The following is a 26,439-nucleotide window of genomic DNA, read 5'->3' as shown; positions in this document are numbered from 1 at the left end:
TGAACATGGGTTCAAGAAAAATGAACACGGCGGTCATCTCAACACTGCCAAAGGCGATCTCACGACACCGGCAGGGCAGAGTTCTGGGGACCTAGGCTCGGCTGTGTTTGTAGGATTCCGTGGAAATGTGCACAGAAGCCCTTGTAGCTACAGTTCAGCGGTGCACAGGATTACTGTCTGGAGAGGGGAGGCAAGGACTTACCTCTTCCAAATTTGGACAGTTGGACCACTGGACAGTCTGGGTCACTTTGGTCCACCACCTGTGTTCCAGTGGCCACGATCGTCAGGATGGGAGGGGTCCTAGAGTACCAGTGACGCTGAAGTTTTGTGCCTGCAGGGAAAGTTCCGTCAACCCATGGGAGATTTCTTCGTGGCTTCCAGTGCAGTTTGAAGGCAGGCAGCCCCCAGAGAATGCACCACCATGAAACAGTTGTGAAAGATGACAGGATTAGACGCTACAATGTTGCTGGTAGTCTTCTGGCTACTTTGTTGCAGTTTTGCAGGCGTCTTGGAGCAGTCAGCGGTCAATCCTTGGCAGAAGTCAAAGAGAGAAGTGCAGAGGAACCCTGATGAATTCTTGCAAGTCGTAATCTGAGGAAAAGCCCACTGGAGAGACCCTACATAGCCCTCATGAGAGGATTGGCCACCTAGTCAGGTAAGCACCTATCAGGAGGGGTCTCTGATGTCACCTGCTGGCACTGGCCATGCATACATCAGAAATTGAACTTCTGGCTTGACAGAAGTCTTATCACAGACCTGGAATACCGTTATATATACAAACCTGTGCCTACATCACCATGTAGATACACACTTCCCAAAATACACAAAACAGGTGCCTTCCCACCGGGCAGACCTATTATCTCAGGGATAGGATCCCCGACAGAAAAATTATTTCCCCTTGGACATACACATTTGGACTACATTGGTGTGCTCAGGTTTATATTAACCTCTTAAAAGTGGCAGGTGCATTCTTCAAACATACAAACTAATAATGCCCTCCAATGGTTGAGAAAACAGTTTGGGATCCTCTGATAATTTGATCTGCCAATACTCTACAGTCAATTCAAAGGTGCTTGACAGATGCCAGTGTATCTATTAGCTCATCTGCCCTGGGTATAGGATGAGCATCAGTCTGGGTGACTGTGTTGAGCTCTCTGTAATCTACACATTACCTCATCTCTCTTTTCCCATTTTGGGAGTGAAGTTTAGGTACCAGCACCACTGGAGTAGCCCAGGAGCTGTCAGAGTGCTCAATCACTCCTAGGTCAAACATTTTCTGAACTTCAGCCTTAATGCAATCTCTAACATGATCCGATTAAGTCTTACTTTTAACAGGCAAACTGTTTTCTGTATCAATAGTGTGTTCACACCATGTAGTCTGACCAGGTGTCAGAGATAACAGTTCAGAGAACTGGCCTAGGAGGTTCCTCCAGTCCTCCTTCTGAAATTCAGAAAGGCAGTCTGACAGGACTACTCCATCCACTGAGCCATCAGCTGCAGTGCTGGAGAAGAGATCAGGGAGAGGGTCAGTCTCTTCCTCCTGTCTCTGTAGGAAAGTACCCTCTTTTTGGCATGTTACCCTCAATTTTTGCCTGATGTCAGTGTGTTTGACTATGTCACTGGAGTCCTGCTAACCAGGAACCCAATGCTTATGCTCTCTCTCCTCTCAAATTTGTCACTACATACTGGTAACCCAGTATTTCATCCCAAATTGGCATACTGGTACCCCCTTATAAGTCCGTAGTATATGGTACCTAGGTACCCAGGGCATTGGGGTTCCAGGGGATCCTTATGGGCTGCAGCATTACTTTTGCCACCCATAGGGAGCCCATGCAAAGGCTTCTGCAGGACTGCCATTGTTCCCTGCATGAAATGGTGCAAGCAGGTCCCCTAACGCCTGCCCATACCCAGGCGTTAAATAATGGCTCTAAGCATGCTTAGCCCCATTATTTAAGGCCCTTCTCCTCCCATTCATGATTTTTGCACGGAGGATAAATAAGGAGCTAAAGCCTTTGAGTCATTTTTTGCCCAGGAACACCTACCTTGCATCTCATTGATGCAAGGTAGGTTTTCACAGTAAAAAAATGATGCCAACTCCATAACTTTGGAACTAGACGGGTCTAGCGCCAAAGTATAAATATGGAGTTAGGTTTGTGTCGAATTAGCGTAAAAAAAAAAAAAAGATGCTAATTTGACGCAAACATATAAATAAATATAAATATGGGCCTGAGTATTTTATGTCATGTATGTGAGTATTCTGTGACTACAGTGGTATTGCAAGAGCTTTGCATGTCTCCTAGATCAGCCTTGGCTGCTCAGCTACAGCTACCCCTAGACAGCCTGGCTGCTAGAAACTGACTACATTTCACTAATAAGGGATAACTGAACCTGGTGTAAGGTGTAAGTAACTCTGGTACCCACTACAAACCAGGCCAGCCTCCTACAGTCCCTCATCAGTGGGCATGAGCAGGGTTAAGTCAGCCCTGTCATTGAGGGCTTTAGGCGATTCACATAAAGTACTCTTAGAGGACTCCTTGGAGTGCCAAGGTCAACTAAATAAGTGACCTCACCCTTTTTCTCCACTATAATGTGTGGTCCACTCAATTTATCTTGGAGTACCCTTGGTGCCACATGCTCTAGAACCCACACTTTCTGCACGGGTTGGTACACTGTCAGGACAGCCTTCTGGCCATGTCATTGCTTCTGCAATTCTTGGCTGGCCTGAAGCTTCTTAGTGGCCTTTTTCATGTACTCAGCCATTCTAGATCTTAGGCCAAGCACATAAACCACCACATCTTGTTTAGGGGGCTTCAGTGGCTGCTCCAAACCCTCCTCAACAAGTGCTAGTGGCCCCCTAACTGGGTATCCATAGAGGAGTTCAAAGGGGCTGTAGTCCACTCCTTTTTGCCATACCTCCCTGTAGGCAAAAGGGAGGGAAGGTAATAGGACATCCCATCTCCTCCTGAGTTTTTCAGAGAGTCCCATAATCATGCCTTTGAGTGTTTCATTAAAACGCTCAACCAACCCATTTGTCTGGGTATGGTAAGGTTTGGTGAATTTATAAATTACACCACACTCTTTCCATGTTGCTTTTAGGTATGTAGACATGAAGTTAGAACCTCTGTCTGACACCACCTCTTTTGGGAAACCCACTCTGGAAAGATTCCCAGGAGGGCTTTGGCCACTGCAGGTTCTGTAGTGGTCCTAAGAGGTATAGTTTCCGGATATCTGGTGGCATGGTCCACCACCACCAGAATGAATATGTTTCCAGAAGCTGTGGGATGGTCAAGGGGGCCAACAATATCAACCCCTACCCTCTCAAAGGATACCCCAACCACTGGCAGTGGAATTACGGGGGCCTTTGGAGTGCCACCTGTCTTGCTACTGGCTTGACAAGTGACACAGGAGCGACAAAACTCCTTCTATCTTCAGACATGTAACACCAGTGAAAGTGAGGGACAAGTCTGTCCCAAGTCTTACTTTGCCCCACATGTCCAGCAAGGGGAATATCATGTGCCAAGGTTAACAAAAATTCTCTGTATTGTAACGGAATGACCAGTCTCCTGGTGGCACAAGATTTGGGGTCCCTTGTCTCAGAATACAAGAGATTGTTCTCCCAGTACATCCTGTAGGTGCCACTGAGAGCCTCTGCTTCTTCTTTGGGAGATTGCTGTCTCAAACCCTCAATATTGGGGCAGGTTTGCTGTGCCACATTTAACTCCTCCCTGTAGGAAAGTACCATCTTGCCTGGCATGTTACCCCCATTTTTACATGTATGTAAGTTTGTTTTTGCCTGTCTCACTGGGATCCTGCTAGCTAGGACCCCAGTGCTCATAGTTTGTGGCCTGCATGTGTGTACATGTGTAGTGACTGGGTCACTGAGGCTCTGCTAATCAGAACCTCAGTGCTGATGCTCTCTCTGCCTTTAAATTTGTCACTATAGGCTAGTGACCACTTTTACTAATTTTAATTGGCACACTGGAACACCCTTATAATTCTCTAGTATATGGTACCTAGGTACCCAGGGTATTGGGGTTCCAGGAGATCCCTATGGGCTGCAGCATTTCTTTTGCCACCCATAGGGAGTTCAGACAAACCTTCACACAGGACTGCCATTGCAGCCTGCGTGAAATAACGCACACATTATTTCACAGCCATTTTCACTGCACTTAACTAACTTATAAGTCACCTATATGTCTAACCTTCACTTGCTGAAGGTTAGGTGCAAAGTTACTAAGTGTGAGGGCACTCTTGCACTAGCAAAGGTGACCCACATAGTTCAGGGCCATTTCCCCGGACTTTGTGAGTGCGGGGACACCATTACATGTGTGCACTACATATAGGTCATGTAGTTTCACAATGGTAACTCCGAATATGGCCATGTAACATGACTAAGATCATGGAATTGTCCCCCCATGCCAAATCTGGTATTGGGATGCCAATTCCATGCATCCCCGGGGCTCCATTGTGGACCCCGGGTACTGCCAAACCAGCTCTCTGGGGTTTTCTCTGCAGCTACTGCTGCCGCCACCCCACAGACAGGGTTCTGCCCTCCTGGGATCTGGGCAGCCCAGTCACAGGAAGGCAGAATGAAGAATTTCCTCTGAGAGAGGGTGTTACACCCTCTCCCTTTGGAAATAGGTGTTAAAGGCTGGGGAGGGGTAGCCTCTCCCAGCCTCTGGAAATGCCTTGAAGGGCACAGGTTGTGCCCTCCTTTCATAAGCCAGTCTACACCGGTTTAGGGAACCCGCAGTCCCTGCTCTGGTGTAAAACTGGACAAAGGAAAGGGGAGTGACCACTCCCCTGTCCATCACCACCACAGAGGTGGTGCCCAGAGCTCCTCAAGTGTGTCCCAGACCTCTGCCATCTTGGATCCAGAGGTGTGAGGGCACTCTGGAGGCCTCTGAGTAGCCAGTGCCAGCAGGTGACGTCAGAGACCCCTCCTGATAGGTGCTTACCTGACTAGGTGGCCAATCCTCCTCTGAGGGCTATTTAGGGTCTCTCCAGTGGGCTTTTCCTCAGATAACGACTTGCAAGAATTCACCCGAGTTCCTCTGCACCTCTCTCTTCAACTTCTGCCAAGGATCAACCGCTGGCTGCTCCAGGACACCTGCAAGGAATCCAAATAAATACATTTCATATCCGTCAATAATATGTGTACATTTTCCATTGATGGCAATTAAAAATATGACTCAGCATTTTTAACATTGTGCCCAAAAAAATATGCAAACTTTTCAGAACATGTTTTCGAACTCCCCTGTGTTGGAGTCGGACAATGTTCCCATTGTGTGCAATTAAAAACAGTCTTTGGGGTACTTGCTCTGTGAATTAAATGGTGCCCATAATAATTATAGCAAAACATATCACCATAATTCTCTGTAGATTGATAAACATCTTCGTTTACAAATACAGTATAATACTACAATTCAGTCATCATAGAATCAACTGTTTTCACATTCCAGTCATCGGAAACAACTCCGGGTATTATTACATCGTTCATTGAAAGTTTAAACACATATGGTATTGGAATGACCTCTGTTGGGCCGTATATATCAAATGTTACTTTATCCCAAACAATCCCATCAGGAATTGGTATAGCGGAAATATTCACAAAAGACAAGTACCAATGATTGAATGCACTGGTGCAGGGTTAATACGTGCCGTTACTGCATGTGGTTGCGCCGGAGCAGCACGTGCTGGGTTTGTGTTTAATGTTTGCATTACAAACTGTACTAATCGTCTATATATTGCCATCAGATCAGCATATAAGCGTCGGAATTCAGCTACCGTTAGGTTCGCTGCAGCAGGGTGAGGTGTATAAGTGCCCAAAAAGGCCAGGTAGGACCATCATTACTTAGAGGACCTAACCTAATGTGTAAATTTGTGTGGGGTAGGGTGCCATCGAGGCAATTTTTATGTTCTTGATAAAATAGAGGTATTTCTAAATATGCAAATGCTCTGTATTGTGCAGGAACGTTTGCAGGTCTATAGTGATGAAATGTATTTGTGTTCCCATCAACGGCTGGAAATGTGACCCAAGAATAAAAAAAATTCTGGTCTATAGGCTGCATGTGCGGCAACAACAAATGTGACTGGATCCCCCCGGGCCGTTAGGCCATGTGCCATTAAATGTGCAGTAAGGGGTGGTCTCATATTGACTGCAATTGCTACCTGCTCTGAATGGTAAATTTGTTCAGATATAAGCACACCAAATGGGGATTATCCTTTTAGAGTTCAAGCTTGAAGAACCTACAGCTTTAGGTACTCCCTACTTAAGCTGAGGAGGAATTCCTCAATACCACGGACGTCTCCGTATATAGTTCTGAAGTGTCTTTGTATATATTGAGACAGAGATACTAAGGAGGACCCGAAGATTAGAGCCTGACCAAACGTTGGCGGCGCCATGTCATGTAGTGTCTCATTATTCTAATGAGACTACTGGATTTGAGCGGCAGAATCGCCTGTGGTCTGGGGGAGTCCAACCCACTACAGGTGACACCTGTCCCCCCAATCCGGGTTTTGCTCTGGCTAACTAGCAGTCCCTCATCCCTACCCAAGAGCAGGGATGATTAGGCAGCCGAGCACATGATTCAATTGACTCTTCAGGGAAATCGTGGTCACTCAGATCTCATCCGTTTCTCTCAGTTACATTAGTCTCACATATACAATGACAAATAGAGGCAGTATATGTTTCAATAAGGTTTTAATGAAGTAACTGCATCTTAGATAATACAGCATGTACTGCAATAACCAGGACGATAAAGCATGACAGGATTAAAATTGTGAGAAGGCGAGTGAAGCATAGAAATAACGCTACGGTATTGTCATTAGAGTCAATAGATTAATTCCTACCTAGGCCATATTAGAGCACAGCATGTTAAGCTCTAGTTCTGCCCTTCAGGTTCCCCTGGGAAGACATCATCCCCCATACCTGAGCAAAGGCCAGAAGTCTGCATAAGCAGCTGTAGCAAAGCGTTCAGCAATCAGCATACAGTTGTGGTCATCTGGCTGGAATCTTCCTCTAACATGTATGGGACAGGGAAGTGTTTTTATAATAAAACAGCTGATGTTCTGAGAAAATGTCCCTATGTAAGGATGTGTATGTTTCTATGACTACCACAGACAAAGCGTTACCATGTTTTACCGGCAACCTATCTCACTGCAGCCTTGAGAGAAGCACAGATTGCTTGTTTAAGAACACAGTGCTGGCCTAAGCAAAGAACAGCTGGATAGAGAGAAATAAAAAAGACCGCAAATGTGGCTATAGTTAAAATAATAAATTAAGCTGAATAAAATACAGTATATCTAGGTTAAAGTGCACAGCAGCAGGCCTAGTGTGCTAAAATAACATGCATGAAGCTATTACTGAAATAGCTACATAACAAACCTTACCTACCTAACCTCTAGTCTCTTGGAAAGGAAGGTTAGAGACTAGATCCCTGTACTAGGTATATTTGTATGGTTCTAGATATAAAGTGGTCTTTCATGTGGAAAGCACCAGGTGACAGAGTGATAAGGCAATTGCAACTACTTATCCCATCGCTGCAACTAATATAGGAGGCTGGCCTGGTTTGTAGTGGGTAGTTATGGTACTTATACCTTATACCAGGTCCAGTTATCCCTTATTAGTGAAATGTAGGCAGTGTCTAGAAGCCAGGCTGTCTAGAGGTAGCCTCTAGACTATACTCTCTTAGGAAGTAAGTAATACACAAATTATATACACAAGTATGCAGAAATGTGCATAAAAACTGTTAGAAAACAGTGCAAATAGTGAAAATCACAGTAGTTAGAAATGGCCTTGGGGGGAACCCAAACCATGAACTCAGAAAGTTGAATGTGAATATCGGTTTCCCACCTAGGCAAGTGTAGTGTGTAGAGTGGCACAGGGAGTACTTGAAAACACCAAAGGCAAGTACTAACCCACCCCAGAGCCCAGGAAAGTAGGAGTAAAACACAGTACACAGTAACTTTCCCAGAACACACAGAAACATGAGAAAGAAGATTATGCAAGAACCAGAAGAGACTGCAAGACACCAACAGTGGATTCCTGGACCTGAAGACCTGTGGAAGAAGGGGACCAAGTCCAAGAAGCACAGAAGAGTCAAGGGAGAACAAGAGACCCTACTAACCCGGATGAAGGTGCAAAAGAAGAACCACCAGTGAAGAAGAACAGTCAGTACTGCACCTAAGAAGATGGAGTCTGGTTCCTGATTGGTGAAGATGATGTCCCACGCTGGATGGAGGATTGCAGTCTGGTTTGTGTCACTGGAGTCCACCAACAAGCCTTGGCACACACAAGGCTCGCAGTTAGTGGAAAATGGCGCTGCCCGGGACCAGGAGGGACCTGGTGGACTCTACCCAGGAGAGGTAGTCAGAGGGAGCTCTCAGCAACTCTGAGAGCCCACAGAAGACCAGGCATCATACACAGGAGTCCCACAGCATGGGGACAAAGGAGGTGCAAGAAGAGGCCCATGCAGCACTACGACAAAGGCTCCCACGCCTCTGGAGAACCACTCAGGAAGATGTGCGTCCCAGGATATAGTGCAGGGGTCCGGAGCTGGAAGATGCCCAAAGAACTTTGTTGAAGGATGCCAACCAGCCTTGGCAACTGCGAAACATGCATTGCATGGGGGTACTGTCTTGCATGGGGAGGCAAGCTCTTACCTCCACCAAAGGTGGACAGTAGGACATCAGAACCATTGGGGCCACTTCAGTCCACCACCTGTGATGCAGCATCCACGCAGCTTGTAAGGAGAGGGGATCCATGCAGCCAGTCGTCATTGCAGTAGGTGCCTGCTGAAGCAGGGGAGTGACTCCTTCACCCCAAGGGAGATTCCTTCACTCTTCTGGTGCAGGCTGAAGACAGGCTGTCCTCTGAGGATGCATGACTGGGAAAGAGTTGCAGTTGCTGGCAGGAGCTGAAGTTACAATGCTTCAGAAGTCGTCTTTGGTTCTTTGTTACAGAGTTCCTGGAGGGTCCAGATGCAGTTTCTACAGTGAGAGGTTGAAGTGGAGCATGCAGAGGATTGCTGCTGGAGTTTTGCAATCTGAATCTGAATAAACACCCAAAGGAGAGACCCTAAATTGCCCTGAAAGGGAGATTGGTCACTTAAACAGGTAACTACCTATCGGGGAAGGGCTCTGACATCACCTGCTGGCACTGGCCAGTCAGATGCTCCCAGAGTTTCCGGACAACTTGGAACCCAAGATGGCAAAACCCAGGGACCCTCTGTAGGAGCTGTGAGGACCACCCTTGGGGTAGTGATGGACAGGGGAGTGGCACTCTTCTTTCCTTTGTCCAGTTTCAGGCCAGAGCAGGGACTGGCAGTCCCTGAACTATTGTAGACTGGATTATGCAAGGAGGGCACCAAATGTGTCCTTCAAAGCTTTTCCAGTGGCTTGAGGAGCCTACCTCCCCCAAGCTTGTAACACCTATTTCCAAACGGAGAGGGTGTAACACCCCCCTCCCAAAGGAAATGCTTTCTTCTGCCTTCCTGGGCTTGAGCTTTTCAAGCAGCATAAGGGCAGAAACCTGTCTGAGAGGTGGCAGCAGCTGTAGCAGCCTGGAAAACCTCAGAAGGCTGTAATGGCAATACTAGGGTTCCTCTAAGGAGCACCCAGAGTGCATGGAATCATACAACCAATGCTTGCAAAAGCCTTGGGGTATGATTCCAACATGTTTGATACCAAAATGCCTATGTTCGGAGTTACCATCTTGTAGCTGGACATAGGTAGTGACCTATGTCCAGTACAAACGTAAAATGGTGTCCCTGCACTCACGAAGTCTGAGAAAATGGTCCTGGAGGTCGTGGCGGCACCTCTGCTAGTGCAGGGGTAACCTCACACACATGTACTCTGAACTCTGCCTTCAGGGTTGGAGGGTATGCTAAAGGGGTGACTTATAAGTGACCTGGTGCAGTGTAAGTTGCAGGGAAAGGGTGCATGTACCTTTTCACGCAGGCTGCCATGGCAGTCCTGCAGAAGCCTTTGCATGGGCTCCCTATGGGTGGCAAAAGATATGCTTCAGCCCATAAGGATCTCCTGGAATCCCAATGCCCTGGGTACCTAGGTACCATATACTAGGGTCTTAAAAGGGGGCACCAGTTGTAGGAGGCTGGCCTGGCTTATAGTGGGTACCTTGTGGTATTTACACATTGTTCCAGGTCCAGTTATCCCTTATTAGTAGAATAGAGGTGTTTCTAGCAGCTTAGGCTGATAGAGGTAGCTATGGCAAAGCAGCTTAGGCTGAACTTTTAGACATGCAAAGCTCCTACTATACCACTTATATCATATAGCACAATATCATAAGAAAACACAATACTCAGAGTTACTAAAAATAAAGGTACTTTATTTTAGTGACAATATGCCAAAAGTATCTCAGAGGATACCCTCACAAACCAAAAATCAGGTAAGTAACAGTAAGAAAAGTAGTGCAAACAATGTAGCATCACAATAGGATGCAATAGGTAGACATAGGCCTAGGGGCAACACAAACCGTATACTCCAAAAGTGGAATGCGAATCACGAATGGACCCCAGGCCTATGGGAGGTTGTAGAGGGTCGCTGGGACTGTGAGAAAAGAGTAAGGGTGTCCAAGATACCCCACCCCAAGACCCTAAAAAGTAGGAGTAAAGTTACCCTACTACCCCAGAAAGACAGTATAGTCGAGATAGGAGACTCTGCAAGAACCACAACCACCAGCAAAACACTGAAGACGGATTCCTGGACCTGAGGACCTGTAAAGGAAGGGGACCAAGTCCAAGAGTCACGCAAGTGTCCGGGGGGGGGCAGGAGCCCATTAAACCCCGGATGAAGTTGCAAAAGGGCTGCTCTGGGTGGAAGAAGCCAAAGATTCTGCAACAACGGAAGGTTCCAGGAACTTCTCCTTTGGTCAGAAGATGTCCCACGGCATGCTGGAGGATGCAGAAGTATTCCCACACAGAAATACCGCAAACAAGCCTTTTTAGCTGCAAGAGTCGCGGTTGAGGATTGTGAGTGCTGCTGGGGACCAGGAAGGACCAGGATGTCACCCCTTGGAGGAGGAGACAGAGGGGGCATGTAGCAACTCAGAGAGCCCCCACAGAAGCAGGCAGCACCCGCAGATGTACTGGAACAAGCACTTAGAAGATCTGAGGACAGCGGTCAAACTCAGAGTCACAAAGGAGGGTCCCACGACGTCGGAGTCCAACTCAGCGAGTTGGGCAATGCATGACAGAGTGCTGGGGACCCAGGCTAGGCTGTGCATAAAGGAATCCTTGGAAAAGTGCACAGAAGCCAGAGCAGCTGCAGATCATGCAGTACACAGGATTACTGTCTGGCGTGGGGAGGCAAGCACTTACCGCCACAAAATTTGGACAGAAGGGCCACTGGACTGTGGGAGACACTTGGAGCCAGCTCATGTGTTCCAGGGACCACGCTCGTCAGGATGAGAGGGGACCCAGAGGAGCGGTGATGCAGAAGTTTGGTGCCTGCGTTGGCAGGGGGAAGGTTCCGTCGACCCACTGGAGATTTCTTCTTGGCTTCCAGTGCAGGGTGAAGGTAGACAGCCCTCAGAGCATGCACCACCAGGAACAGTTGAGAAAGCTGTCAGGATGAGGCGCTACAATGTTGCTGGTAGTCATCTTGCTACTTTGTTACGGTTTTGCTGGCATCCTGGAGCAGTCAGCGGTCGATCCTTGGCAGAAGTCGAAGAGGGAAGTGCAGAGGAACTCTGGTGAGCTCTGCGTTCATTATCTGAGGAATTGCCCAGAAGAGTGACCCTAAATAGCCCCAAAAGGAGGATTGGCTACTGAGAAAGGTAAGCACCTATCAGAGGGGGTCTCTGACGTCACCGGCTGGCACCGGCCACTCAGAGCTGTCCATTGTGCCCCAACACCTCTGAATCCAAGATGGCAGAGGGCTGGGACACACTGGAGGAGCTCTGGGCACCTCCCGTGGGAGGTGCTGGTCAGGGGAGTGGTCACTCCCCTTTCCTTTGTCCAGTTTCGTGCCAGAGCAGGGCTGGGGGATTCCTGAACCGGTGTAGACTGGCTTATGCAGAGTTGGGCACCATATGTGCCCATCAAAGCATTTCCAGAGGCTGGGGGAGGCTACTCCTCCCCAGCCCTTCACACTATTTCCAAAGGGAGAGGGTGTAACACCCTCTCTCAGAGGAAATCCTGTGTTCTGCCTTCCTGGGACCATGCTGCCCAGGCCCCAGGGGGGCAGAAACCTGTCTGAGGGGTTGGCAGCAGCTGCAGTGGAGACCCCGGAAAGGCAGTTTGGCAGTACCCGGGTTCTGTGCTAGAGACCCGGGGATGCATGGAATTGCATTCCATGACAATTCCATGACAATTCCATGATCCCAGACATGTTACATGGCAATGTTCGGAGTTACCAGTGTGACGCTACATATAGGTAGTGACCTATTTGTAGTGCACACGTGTAATGGTGTCCCCTCACTCACAAAGTCTGGGGAATTTGCCCTGAGCAATGTGGGGGCACCTTGGCTAGTGCCAGGGTGCCCACACACTAAGTAACTTGGCACCCAACCTTCACCAAGTGAGGGTTAGACATATAGGTGACTTATAAGTTACTTATGTGCAGTGAAAATGGCTGTGAAATAACGTGGACATTATTTCACTCAGGCTGCAGTGGCAGTCCTGTGTAAGAATTGTCTGAGCTCCCTATGGGTGGAAAAATAAATGCTGCAGCCCATTGGGATCTCCTGGAACCCCAATACCCAAGGTACGTGGGTACCATATACAAGGGAATTATAAGGCTGTTCCAGTGTGCCAGAGAGAATTGGTCAAATTATTCACTAACCTGCAGTGACAATTTTAAAAAGCAGCGAGAGTATAAACACTGAGGTTCTGGTTAGCAGAGCCTCAGTGATACAGTTAGGCACCACACAGGGAACACATACAGGGCATATATTATGAGCACTGGGGTCCTGCCTAGCAGGATCCCAGTGACACATGGGCAAAAACAAACATACATACAGTAAAAACAATGGGGTTAACATGCCAGGAAAGATGGTACTTTCCTACACTAGTATGCCAAATGAGGGAGAAATACTGGGTTACCAGTAAGCAGCAACCAAATTTAGAGGAGGGAGAGCATAATCACTGACGCCCTGGTTAGCAGGATCCCAGTGAACACAGTCAAGCACACTGGCATCAGGCAGAAAATGGGGGTAACCATGGCAAAAAGAGGGTACTTTCCTACAATGTGGGTAAGTCACTCCTCTGGTAGGCCATACAGCCCTAAGGAAGGGTGCACCATGCTATATGTGAGTGCATAATTGCACGAGCACTATGCCCCCACTGTGTCCTTGCCAAACCTTGGACATAGTGAGTGAACAGAGCAGCTATTTTAAGTGCATGTACGGTACACTGCTCCAACATGAGTTCCCCAGCTACTTGATGGCCACTCTGCACCCTGGTTTGTTTGGTATCAAACAACTCAGAATGTTAAATCCAAACTGGTACCAGTATTGGATTTAACTAAGTGTACCCATGGGTCACCTTAGGGGGAATAGGAGTCGGAACCACGAATGCTGGAACCACGCATGCCTAAACAACGCGGTCGGAACAACGACCGCGTTGTTACCACGAATGCCTTTACCACGAATACCTTAACAATGATTTTTCGTTGTAAAGGCATTCCTGGTAAAGGAATGCGTGGAACTGCATGCATGGTTACAGCATGCGACTCCTCCCACCCCTAAAACGATCATACCCCAACCCCCCACCCCAAAAACAATTCCTCCACTACCCCAACCCCATCCCTAAAACTACTACAACCCTCCACCCCTCTAAAAATTAAAAAGACCTGACCCCCACCCCTGCCCCTGAAACTACCCTGACCCCCCACCCCGCCCGTAAAAACAAAAAATACCCCAATCCCCCACCTCGCCCTAAAAATTACTGCAACCACCCCCCTAAAACCTAAACTACACAGATCCCCCAGTCCCGACCTTAAAAACTAAAAATACTCAAGCACCCCGTCCTTAAAACTGCAAAGACACCCCACCCCTGCCCCTAAAACTACTGCAACCCCCCACCCCTGCCTCTAAAAATTAAAAATACCCCACCCCCCACCCCTGTCTCTAAAAACTACCCTGACACCCGCCTCTAAAAACTAAAAATACCCCAGTCCTCACACCCCTGCCCCTAAAACTACTGCGATCCCCCACCCCCCTAACTCCGCCCTAAAAACTAAAAATACCCAGACCCCCCCACCCTGCTCCTAAAACTACTGCGACCCCCCTAAAACCTAAACTACCCGGACCCCTCATCCCTGCCCCAAATACTAAAAATACCCTGACCTCCCACCACAGCCCCTAAAACTACCACAACCCACACCCCCCTAAAACCTAAACTACCCCACCCCTAAAAACTAAAAATACCCCTGCCCGTAAAACTACAGTGACCCCCACCCCTGCCCCTAAAACTATCACGACCCCCACCTCCCTAAAACCTAAACTACCCCAACACTCACCCTGCCCCTAGAAACTAAAAATACCCGACCCCCCCACCTCTGCCCCTAAAACTACTGCGACCCCCCTAAAACCTAAACTACCCGGAACCCTCATCCCTGCCCCTAAATACTAAAAATACCCTGACCCCCCACCTCAGCCCCTAAAAATACCACGACCCCCACCCCCCTAAAACCTAAACTACCCCGACTCCCCACCCCTGTAAAACGTAAACTACCCCCACCCCAGCCCCTAAAAACTAAAAATATCCTGACCCCCCAACCCACCCCTAAAACTGCCCCGATCCCCCACCCTCCCCTAAAACGGTCCCAGCCCCACTTACCTGATTGCGTCCTCCAACAAAGCCGACTTCCTTCTTCTGTGCCTTAACCATGCATGTGCATTGTTCAGCACATGCGTGGTTAAGGCACAGAAAAACAAAGTTGTGGTTAACGAAAGCATTGTTCCGCTTTCGTTGTTCAGGACTTCGTTGTTCAGGAGTCGTGGTTGGGGATGTTTCCACCTTAGAGGGGCCCCTTGCACAAGCTAACCTAACTGGCATAGTTGCTGACTGGTTCCCTCCAACCTGCCACTTCCAGACAGCCAATATACAAACCTGGGGGACAGCCCTGGCTCTCTGGTTTGTAAAACAATGCCCCTCCTGGGTGGAGGAGCTAACACCCCCTCCCTCAGGAATGTGCATCACCCTGGTGGTGAGATTTAAAGGGCTGCTGCCTCTGAAACTCGAGCCTCCAGGCCTGCTGCTAGCAGCAGATGGCTTCCCCCTTTTGCAAACCCCCACTTTTTGTGGGAGAAAAAGCAGGAAACCAGACAAAGGGTAGGAGGAGTGGCCTCACTGAGCATGCACCACCCCTAGGGGCCTGCAGGCAAAGTGGACCCCCCCATTTTATTTTCCTCCATGTTGGATGGCAGGAAAATAGCCAATGAGGATTAGAAAAGTGACCCTTCCCACAGGAAGTGGTCACTGTAGTAGGTGTAGCAACCCAGGGGTAAGGGTCCCATTAGACACTACCAGGTTCCCCCTAAAATGCTCAATAAATTCATTATTTAGTGGGCTTCCCTAGACCAAGAAACTAGATTCATCTAGAAGAAAAGAAGACAGCACCAAAGAACCCGACAGGACAAGAACAGAGAACCTGCTGCACTAGAAGAGGCTCCAAGACCCCCTCTTGCTCCACCAGAGTCCTGACAATCGCTGCTGCGGAGGAGCTGACCACAGGTCTGACCTCAAAAGACCATGAGGTCCTCCAGGCTTTGCGATTACCCCGAGATCTCCCTCCTGAGTGGAGGCACCACTCAAGAAACTAAAGAAACCTACAAGGAACCAGCAAACCGGTGAGGGACACCTCACCAACCGGACGATATCTCCACAACCAGAAGTCACAGCCAGACCTGACAACCCAACAACGACAGCCTGGATGAGCCCTGCAAGTGTGCCAACTTTGGTGGCGCCCTCCCATGGCAGAGCTGTGCCAATACCCCAGATACTGGTCAGTCCACATCGGACAACCTCAAAAACAGCTCCCCCAGAGCTGCAACTGGACCAGGAGGAAGCCCCCATCAAGGAATGTCAGTGACACCCCGGACCTCCCACCAGAGAGCCCACAACATCTTGCAAGGCCCACGGAAGAAGACTTACCTCCTGCTCCAAAGGGTCCCTTTGCCCACAGCATCCAAGTCCTTCAAATTGCCCTGCACCCGGCTGCCCTGAGCCTTGCATTGTGGGATCTGATGTGCGCCCAAGGTCCCCAACTTCTTGTGACCTCAACATCCCAAGGGGACCCATAGCCACCATCTTTAAATCTGCAAACCATCTTCTTTTCCAAGTGGCTCATCCAGGTGGCCCTGTGTCTGTGCCAAGAGACTTTTCAACTCTGCTCCCGCCGGAACTGGAAGCTGCCCGAGGCTCTCCATCTGGCCAGTGTACCCACCGACTTCTGCAACTGCCCTACAAAAGAAGAGACTGGTAACTCAAGTCTATGATTTGTAATTCATTTTTAAAAGTGACTGCCTATAGATTCCTATGGTGCGTAATCATGCACAGGGAGACTAACTTTATTAAAACTTTGAAGAGTCATTTCTCTTCAAATTTATATAAAAGTCTGAAATATTTTTATAAATTCTGGTCTCGAGTTATTGATTCAGTGTGTGCTGAATGATTGGATTTGTGAGTACAAGAAATGCTTAGCACATCTCTTGGATTAGCCTAACTACTCAACCAGCGCCCTTAAAAATTGTAGCATTAGGTGGTCTAATTTTAACCTCTGGAAACCAACGTGTGGTTTCCTGGACCCCCCGAACAGTGTGCCTAGCTTTGCACACTACATAGAGGGCCAGCCTCCTACAGACCTTCCAGAGTAGCAGTCCAGATTGGCATTCTTTGTAGCAGCACGGCAGTCCTTCTTGGCAGAGTTCTTCATAGGTCCAGACGTGTGCTGATTTGGTAGGGTCAGAGGTCCAGGTCCTTTGAAGTGGGGGTTACTTCAAAGAAGAGCCTTTGCAGTCCACAGAGGTCCTTGCTTCCTACCCTGGCTCCAGACTCTGTATAGGGGGGGCAGGACACTGCCTATTCAGGTGTGTCAGCTATTCCTGTCAGCCTCCCATCCAGTCCAAGATAGCCCATCAAAATTCAGATAGCCACTCAGTCACACCTACCCTTCCTTTGTCTGAGGCTGTCTAAAGGGAAGACAGGAAACCAGCTGTCACCCCTCTCCAGACGTATATGAGAGCCAGGCTGCAGGCATACAGAGCAGGAAAATGGCAACTTTCAATAAGAGGCATTTTCAAAATTGTAATAATAAATCCAACTTTATCATCAAAGAGGATTTGCCATTACAATTCCACTTAAGGTACTTAACATGACATAGCTACTTGTTTTCTCAATTAGGTATTACAGCTTATTAAAAGAAATAAGGAATCCCCAATGTTAACCTATAAGAGGGGTGAGGCTCACAGTAGTGAAAAACAACTTTGGATGTTTTTCACTACCAGGACATGTAAAACTTAAAAGTACATGTCCCACCTTTTAGTTACTAGGCACCATCCTATGGGCTACCTAGGGCATACCTTAGGAGTGACATAAAAAAAAAAAGGGGAGTTGATGGATTGACAATAGGTTTTAAATGCCAAGTCGACATGGCAGTGTAAACTGCACACACAGGCTCTGCAATCGCAGGCCTGAGACATGCTTAGGGGCTACTTCAGTGAGTGGCACAAACAGTGGTGCAGTCCCAGTAATAGCATGTAATTTACAAGTCCTAGGCACATTTAGGCCCATATTTATACCTTTTTACGCAAACCAGCGCTGGCGCTGGTTTGCGTCAAAATGTTTACCGACGGCTAACACCATTCCTACGCACCATGCGGGTGCCTTATTTAAGGAATGGCATTAGCGGGCGCTGCGGATCGGTCTGAGTCAAAATAAATTACTCAAACCAGGCAGCGCATTCGTAGGGGAAAATGGGGGTTGTGCGTCAAAAAATGGTGCAAGTCAGGTTTGAGGCAAAAATCATGCCTCAAACCGGACTTGTGCCATTTTTTGATGCACAACCCCCATTGAAATGACTCCTGTCTTACCAAAGACAGGAGTCATGCCCCCTTGCCCAGTGGCCATGCCCAGGGGACTCCTGTCCCCTGGGCATGGCTTGGGCACAGTAGTAGAAGGGGGGCCCAAATTAGGCCCCCCATGCCACTTTAAAATAATACAAAAAATACTTACCTCAACTTACCTGTACTTACCTGGGATGGGACCCCCCATCCATGGGTGTCCTCCAGGGGTGGGCGAGGGTGGCAGGGGGTGTCCCTGGGGGCAGGAAAGGGCACCTCTGGACTCCTTCCATGGTCAGGGACCATGGTAGTGAGGCCACAGGTCCCTTAATGCCTGCCCTGACCCAGGTGTTAAAAAACGGCACACATCAGGCTGTGCGCCATTTTTTAAGGCCCGCCCCCTCCTGGGCGTCAAAATGACGCAGGAGTATAAATAAGGCGCACAGGCCTTGAAGTCATTTTTGTGCGGGAACGCCTACCTTGCATGTCATTAATGCAAGGCAGTTTCCCGCATCCAAAAAAATGACGCACACACGGTCTCGGGTGTCATAGTTTAAATATGGTGCACAGTTTGCGCCGAATGTGCGTCAACCTTTTTTTCCAGTTCATCTCTTTTAGGAACTCGGAAACAACTTTGCGAAGAAATTTATAGCCATCACTTGAACATTTTCAGATTAATTAGTGATTAAACTATTGTCTGAGGTACGCAGATTGGTGAAAAGCAATGTAAATGTTTGAGACGACTAAATGGCCACGAGGTGTTAAGTTTTATCTTAAGGGAATCAGGTTTTTGCACTAACTTGCTAATCAAGGCTCCTTCCTTTATTTTATTACACAATTTGGGATGCTTTCTAGGTAACTTTCTTACACATGGTCTGATTCTTTCAGAACATTTAATTAAACATTGTTCTGTTGCACTTTTTGCCTAAATCTTCGATCTTTTTCACTTCACCTCTTGGGTCACAGCCTATGGAGGGCTTTATTCTTTACTTTGCCGTGTTTAATTTCAGTTTCTTGTTTAAATAAACAATAGAACATATTTAAATATTGCCCAATGTTTTGTGCTTGCAGACTACAAACGATTGTGCATTTTGTGTTTCTATTAATCTGAATTCTATTTCTATTTCTCGGTTTCTTTCTTTCAGTATTGTTAAACAATACAACTCTCAAAACCTTTATAACTTTTGGCCCTGTTGAAGAGACAATAGATGATAAAGTTATGAGACGTGCTGGAACATTTCTTGTGAAGTGTAAGATTGTGGAATCAAAATAAAGGCCGATTTCTTTTGTTAAGTATAATATTATTAAATCAAAATATATGGTATATGACCTCAAACACAAACGCACGTTGAGCCTGAATTGAATTTGACATAATGACGATCATCAGATAATCCTAAATCTCAAACGACGTGTATCTGAAGGTTGTGGGGATAGGCGTTATGCCTGTCTTGAGGTCTGATAATCAGTGGTGGAACTCCTCTCTCCCACGTTTTAAATACATTCTATGAACTGGCCCAGAGATTGAAATATTTTTAATTTCATAAGGTTCTCTCCCAGGGATGACGGCCATGTGAGCAGCATGTATATTGTACTACGTTTATGCTAGTGTACTGGGATTCATGTTTGCCTCCAACTGGTAAAGAAAATCACCTAAGTGAAGGTGAGGTGAACAGGACACATAGCCCTAAGAATAATGAAATTAATATTATGTTCATAATAATTTTTAAAAGCTGTATTCTGTATAAAATGATATTTAGGTCCAGGAGACAAGACGGTGATGTGAATATTTGTGAATCGGTTTGGACATATTGATCGCCTGATGCAACTATCTGAATAGACCGGCCAACAAACGGGTTGTCACAGTTACGCACCAAGCACATGCTGGAGTGAGGAGAGAGCTGCAAGTGAAGCACTCTGCATGTATTGTAGGCAAATTAGGACATTCCATTGACTGGCTCTTCCTGTCCATCCATGGAGCAACACTGCTTGAAACACAGAGGCCCCTTTTGAGCACCAATAATGATATGGCTCAATTTTCTGGTTCTAGTCACCATGGTGGCCAGGATATGCATGCAACTGCAAATTTTAGTCTCTCTCTCTGTGATGGGGATTTCTGGCAGGGTGTAAATTGACTCAAGTGCATCGGGAATTGCATGAACCTCAATGTCATGCAAATTCCTACTATCCCCAAGCTATGCAAAGCACAAATGGAGACCGTAAAGCAGTTAGCTACCTCTCAACCTCAGGGAACATCACACATGGTACTAATGAATGGCCATTTAAAATACATGAGGCTCATTCTTATCAGTCCCTCCCCAATTCGGATATACTCGCTCATCAAGAATAACTGTCATATAGACTAAAGGAACAATCATATCTACTCCCCCCGAAGTCCCCAAGTACTATGATTTCTTCTGCAGCCATAGACCTCACCAAAAACATGTATGGTTCCAACAAAACCCTAACAAGATGTTGGCAGCCATCTAGGGGAGACATTGGGGGTGACATATCTCTGTGATATCCAGAAACAGGCAATACTACATCTCTAGAAGTCTAGGTTGTACAAAAAAGCACACAAATTTGCAGATACAAAGTGAAAAACAGTATCTCCATATGACCCACTTGGAAGAAAATGGCTATCAACGAAACACAACAAACCTTCCTTATCTCCTATTTACATTTACTCAACTACATAGATAGATATATTTTTATTGTAGGATTGATTAAAAGTATTACAAATTTTCATACTTTAAAAACTAAGAGACATACATGTTACCAAATCACAATAAAATAGCATTTGATTGGTTCTTTAAATTACTTTCATTACATAGCTGGCAGTTTAAAAGTATTTCCCATTTCACAAATGAAGGGTGAACCTCACTCTAGTGCTAGTTCCTTATTTGATTCCATTCCTTAACTGCTGCAGCCATATATTTGAAAAATGGTTCTGACAGTTGGCTGGATTCTTTCTCCAGGCATGACTTACAGCTTCTGTACAAGATTGAATGTTAAAAAGTCTAGTAATTGGTTGCAGCCAGCACTTCCTCAAATCTTGCAGCTTTCTACAACCTGAATCAATGTTTTCGGGGTAACACTGCATAGTCTACAAAGTTTGCCAGTGGTGCCACTTAATCTCCCATACCACTGGGTTTTTTAGAGGAACAAGACCAAATCTCAGCTTTATTAGCTGCCGTTTCTGGAGTAGCGCCAGTTGCAACATGAGATAACTTGGTGCATTGAAGGGTTCATACAGTTTTACTGCCAATTTCCCATGCTACCTCTTATCCAGGTTCTCAATATCTAACCCTACCAATATTATTTTTGCTTGCCTTAACAGTACCATTGTTAATTGCTTATGTGGATGGTGCACACCCAACATTTTAAGCTCTTAGGAGTTTCCCTCTGAGTTTGCAAAACTATTTTTCCACTGCAACGTTTCCTTCATTATTGCCTACCACAAAAAATATTTAAATGAATCTGAGTCAACTGTTATGTTATACTTGTTAGTACCAATGGTTGTTTGTATCTGTTAGAGACAGGCATATAGAATGTTGTGAGTTCTGAAGCATGTGACCTCATATATGGAATGTGGGTGAAGATTTGTGGTGAGAGACGGTTGGGAGACCACGGTCGCTTTCCTGCGGTTGCTGGGGGTTTGGATCAGAACAATAAATATTTAACATGAACTAGCCTAAGAGTCTGTGGATTTAACACAAGAAATTTGGCGATAGGCTGAGCTAAGATGGCGCTGGAGATGGACGCTCCTTGAGAGAGCTCCATATCGGCCTCTTCTTTAATCTTGTTGGCGCATCCTTCGCCCCCCTGTCTGGGCACGGGGCTGGAATTAATGCGACCTGCGGAGGGGCCACAGCGGTGATAGAGTACTCCTGGGTGGCTGTGAGGCCCACGTGGCTTCCCAGTCTGTGGCGCCCTCGGAGTCGGCCTTGGCAAAGGAAACACCTGGCTGGTATGGTGGAGGCCTGCAAACAACGGGCAGCGCGGCTTGTGGAGGCAGCAGCTAAGACTGTTCAGACAGAACTGAACCGCTTGACGATGCCTGGAATCTGAGCTCGGGGGAGCTGGTGGGAGCTTATGAGGTACACTGTCACCATATGGTAGCGAAAATTGAGGATACTGAGACCCAAGAGTTGGGCTTGGGTCCCCAGCTCAGAAGGATTGTGTGGGCCCCCCCTTGCTGACTGGTGCACAAGGATGGGTGCTGGAGGCTGCTTGGGTTCAACGGTGCAAACTGTATGGCCCCGGTATTGCCGGTGGGATTGCACCGGAAGGGGGGGAAGGCTGAAGGGGTTGCTGAAGTTGGAGTGGTTCCCCCCTTCCCCGGGGAAGGTGGCGGAGAGGGACTGGTGCTCCCCAAAGCGATTCGCACTTGGAGTGCCCTGTATATTTGAGGCGCTGGTGGCCAAGAAAGACAGAGCTGACGTGGATAGGGCACCCCAGGGGGGTCAGATAAGAAATCTGGGGGATAGAGACCACAATATACTGCCCGAGAGGCACTTTACTGCGTGGACAGACGGGGTTGGAAAGACTGTCAGAGGCCCGGCAGGGCAAACTGGATTGCTACACGAAAGTTGTGACCCCTCTGCTGACAGCCTCGTACAACGCTGCTCTCCTCTCTGCGATACAAGCCTCTAGAGAGGCCCTGGAGGGGTGCATGGGGGAGGTACGTTTGGAGGTCTCCCTTTTGCGACAGGACCTGCTGAATGTGGCTGAGTGAGTTACGACAGCGGAGGCGAGGATCTCGGATCTCGAAGACACTGTCTGGGACCTGCACAAGAAGATGTCGGAGACCAGGGTCCTCAACAAAGATATTGTGTGGCGGCTGGAAGACGCGGGAAATTGGGCTCGAAAGAACAATCTGCAATTTTATGATTTGCAGAAGGGGTCAATGAGATAAACATGAACCGGTTACGGAGAGTCCTCCCACCTGAGGAATTCTCTCCTTGTTTTGTAATTGAGTGGACCCATAGGTCGCTGGGGGGTAGGCCTCCTCCAGTGGCCCAGTGAGACCAGTGATGGCCCGCTTTCTATATTTTCAGGAATGAGACACAATTCTGACAGAGGTACGCAAAATAGGGGAAGTCCGGTATGAAAATCCCAAGATCCTCGTTTTTCCGGACTATACCAGAGAAGTTCAGAGACACCGTCGCACCTTTGACTCTGTGAAATCCCAGCCCTGCAGTCTTCAGCTGCAGTATATGCTCCTTTTCCGACTAAAATGAAGGTCCTGTTCCAGGTAAAAGCGTTCTTCTTTTGGCGGCGGCCACCCTGGCGGAACATGGGTGGAGCAAATTCATCTGATTCCGAAAGGAACCAAAGCATGAGTATCCAGAGGACAGACAAGAAAAAGGACACTGATGTTGCCACACCAGAAAGCCGTTTGAGCGCAGCTAAGGAGAATAGATCGGAGTCTGCCTATCCACTGGTAGAGGCCATTAATCATCTAAAGTCTGATAAAGAGGCCCCGGGGGGCGATGGAGGTGGTGAGACCGAGGAGGCAACTCTGTGAATAGGGGCCGGAAGAGTATGGACCGGTTTCTCCCGCCCCGCCCCCTGCTGATAGAGGGCTCCCATATGGATATTGGGATCTTCTCTACGTGGGAAATAACTTTTTGTGTGCTGTGTGTTGAACTGAGGGTTCTCCGCTCCCTGTAGCGGGTGAACCCCTTAAACTAGTTCTAAGTTTTGATAGTTAAGGGGGAAGGAGAGTTGGTGGGCTACAGACCTTTTGACTCCTGCTGAGTTGGTGTATGGGGGTTGGCACTCTCAGGGGCTGGTGGGAGATGGGGAGGTTGGCAGGGATGGTGTTCTGTTCAGGGGGGCTCGTTTTATTTCTTGTTCATAGCTCACAAAGTTAACCCACAGACACATGCAGCCAATACGTCTATCCCTTGTAAAGATGGTTTCCGTGCTTCCCCTTCCCATTCCTGGGTGCCTTGGATGACAGGGAACTTCTCCGCTCTTGTCATTTTTCCCTTTAACTCAAAATGGCCCCCATAAGTGGTGGAACAGGGCCTCCTTTGGTGGACACGCAGGGCCTCACGGTTCTATCTTGGAATGTGAATGAACTGGGTGATAAGGTCAAGCGTGGCTTGGTGTCCCAGTATATCAAGAGGCTGCAACCGGATGTCGTACTCTTACAGGAGACACACCTCAGGGGCACGAAGTGTACATTTCTAGGCAGAGGGCCTTTTGACTCGTTAGCACATGCAGGTTTCCCTCCAGTTCCATAAGGGTGGCAATCGTGATTCGTAGTTCCCCCCCTTTCTGCATCACCCAACAATGGATAGACCCAGATGGTAGATATGTGGGCGTGAAAGGGTTCTGGGGGCGGAGAGAGGTCTTGTTGATGAGCATGTACTCCCCTTTGTTGGAGATATTTGCGAAGATCCTGCTAGAGGTAAATTCTCCGGTGCATGTCCTGGGGCGGGACTTCAATGATGTGATGGTGTCGGACATAGACAGATCTGGGATGCTGGGACCGTCTTGCCCCTCCACCCCACTTTACGAGTTTGCTATAGCCCTGGGGTTGTCAGACCTGTGGGACATGCCCATCCCGTTGACAGAAAGTATTCCCACTTCTCTCTGGCCCATAAGGTTTTTTATAGATTGGATTATATCTTTACCCCGGCAGGAGAGGTGGGAACTATACATCAGGCGGAATACCTGGTGAGAGGTTTGTCTGACCACTACCCCTGTGGTTCTTATAAGGAGTCGAGGGGTGAGAGATTGGAGGTGGAGGTTGGGGACCTGGGACCTACAGGTCTAAGAGGTGTCACATGAGCTCTGGGTAGACACTGAACTATCTTTCCAAGAAAATGTGGGGTCAGTCGGGTCTGCAGTGGTGGCATGGGAGGCATAGGGAGGCATACATGATGGTGCTTTGGAATTGCGCCTAGAATTTAGTAGCCCAGAAGTGACGGAAGGAGAAAGAAACCTTGAGTAAGTTGGAACAACAGTTTCTGGCACAAGACCTTGGGACTGCCTCTCCATGCACTCCGCCAACCGTTAGTGAGGGCTGAGTACTGGGAAACTGCAGAGAGAGAGGCTAAAAGTCAGTTGCGTTCTGCCCAGCATAGTCTTTATGAGGCGGGAGACAAAGCCAGGAAACTCCTTGCTTGGTTGGGGAGAAGGGAGACGGAAGCGAGGTGGATACAGGAGATAGAGACTCAGGAGGTGGTAAGAGTGTCCTCAGATAAAGACATTGCGGAGTGCTTTGCCTGCTATTATACCAACTTATATAAGGCAAGGCCACAGGAAGACGCTTGTCGGATTGCTAAATATTTGCAGAATATAGTTGTTCCTGTTCTGGATGCAGAGACCCAAGCAGATTTAGAAGGGGATATCACTTTGGAGGAGGTTACAGCCACTTTGCCACGGCTTCGCCCAGGCAAAGTCCGTGGACCCAACGGGTTCCCAGCCGAGCTATTTAAGATCCCGCACAATATCCTAGCTCCCCATCTTCTAAATATGTTCCTGGAGGCCCGATGACAAGGAGTTCTCCCCCCTCATTTGAGAAGAGCTTAGATAGTTTTTATACACAAGGAAGGAAGGCTCAAATTGTCTTGTACATCCTACAGACCAATCTCCTTCCTTAATGTGGAGGTGAAAGTTCTGGCCACGGTATTCGCAACCTGCCTTCACGGCGTTATTTCCCTCCTAGTTCATAAGGACCAATCTGGCTTTATTCCGGGACACTCTACAAAGCACAAGCTGAGGCAAGCACACAACTGGTTGAATACCTCACTGGGTCACCCAGATCCACTCATATTTTTGGCCCTTGATGCTGAGAAAGCATTTGACACAGTACACTGGCCATTCTTGGAAGCCACACTAGAGCGATCTGGATTTGGCCCTCAATATAGGGAGTGGGTGAGGCTACTTTATTGTATTCCAGTAGCGGCAGTGAGAGTGAATGGGATCTTTTCCTCTGAATACCCCATCGCAGGTGGTACGAGGCAGGGATGTCCCCTGTCCCCCTTGTTGTTTGCCATCACTATAGAGTCCTTTGCATGTAGGATCCGTACACATCCTGGGTTGCATGGCTTCAACTTGAGAGAGGAGGAGACTGATGAGGAACACATTTCCCTGTATGCGGACGACATATGTCATGCGGCCCGAGGTATCCCTTCTGATACTCTTTCATTTGTTTGAGGAATATGGGAGATACTTGTAGTATCAAATTAATTGGGAAAAATCAATACTATATGCCCCACAGAGAGACAGAGTGATTCCTTCTCTTCCAATTCACCTGCAAAGCTCTATTGAGGGATTCAAATACCTCAGTATTTATATGACACATAGGCCAGACCTCTGTCAGGCTAATAATTTGGAGAGGGTGATGAGAGAATGCTGAGCTGACCTGGAGCGCTGGAGAAGTCTTCCTCTGACGTTAA

Source organism: Pleurodeles waltl, chromosome 5 (genome assembly GCF_031143425.1).
Source record: "Pleurodeles waltl isolate 20211129_DDA chromosome 5, aPleWal1.hap1.20221129, whole genome shotgun sequence".
NCBI lineage: Eukaryota > Metazoa > Chordata > Amphibia > Caudata > Salamandridae > Pleurodeles > Pleurodeles waltl.
Note: the sequence above shows the minus strand (reverse complement) of the source record.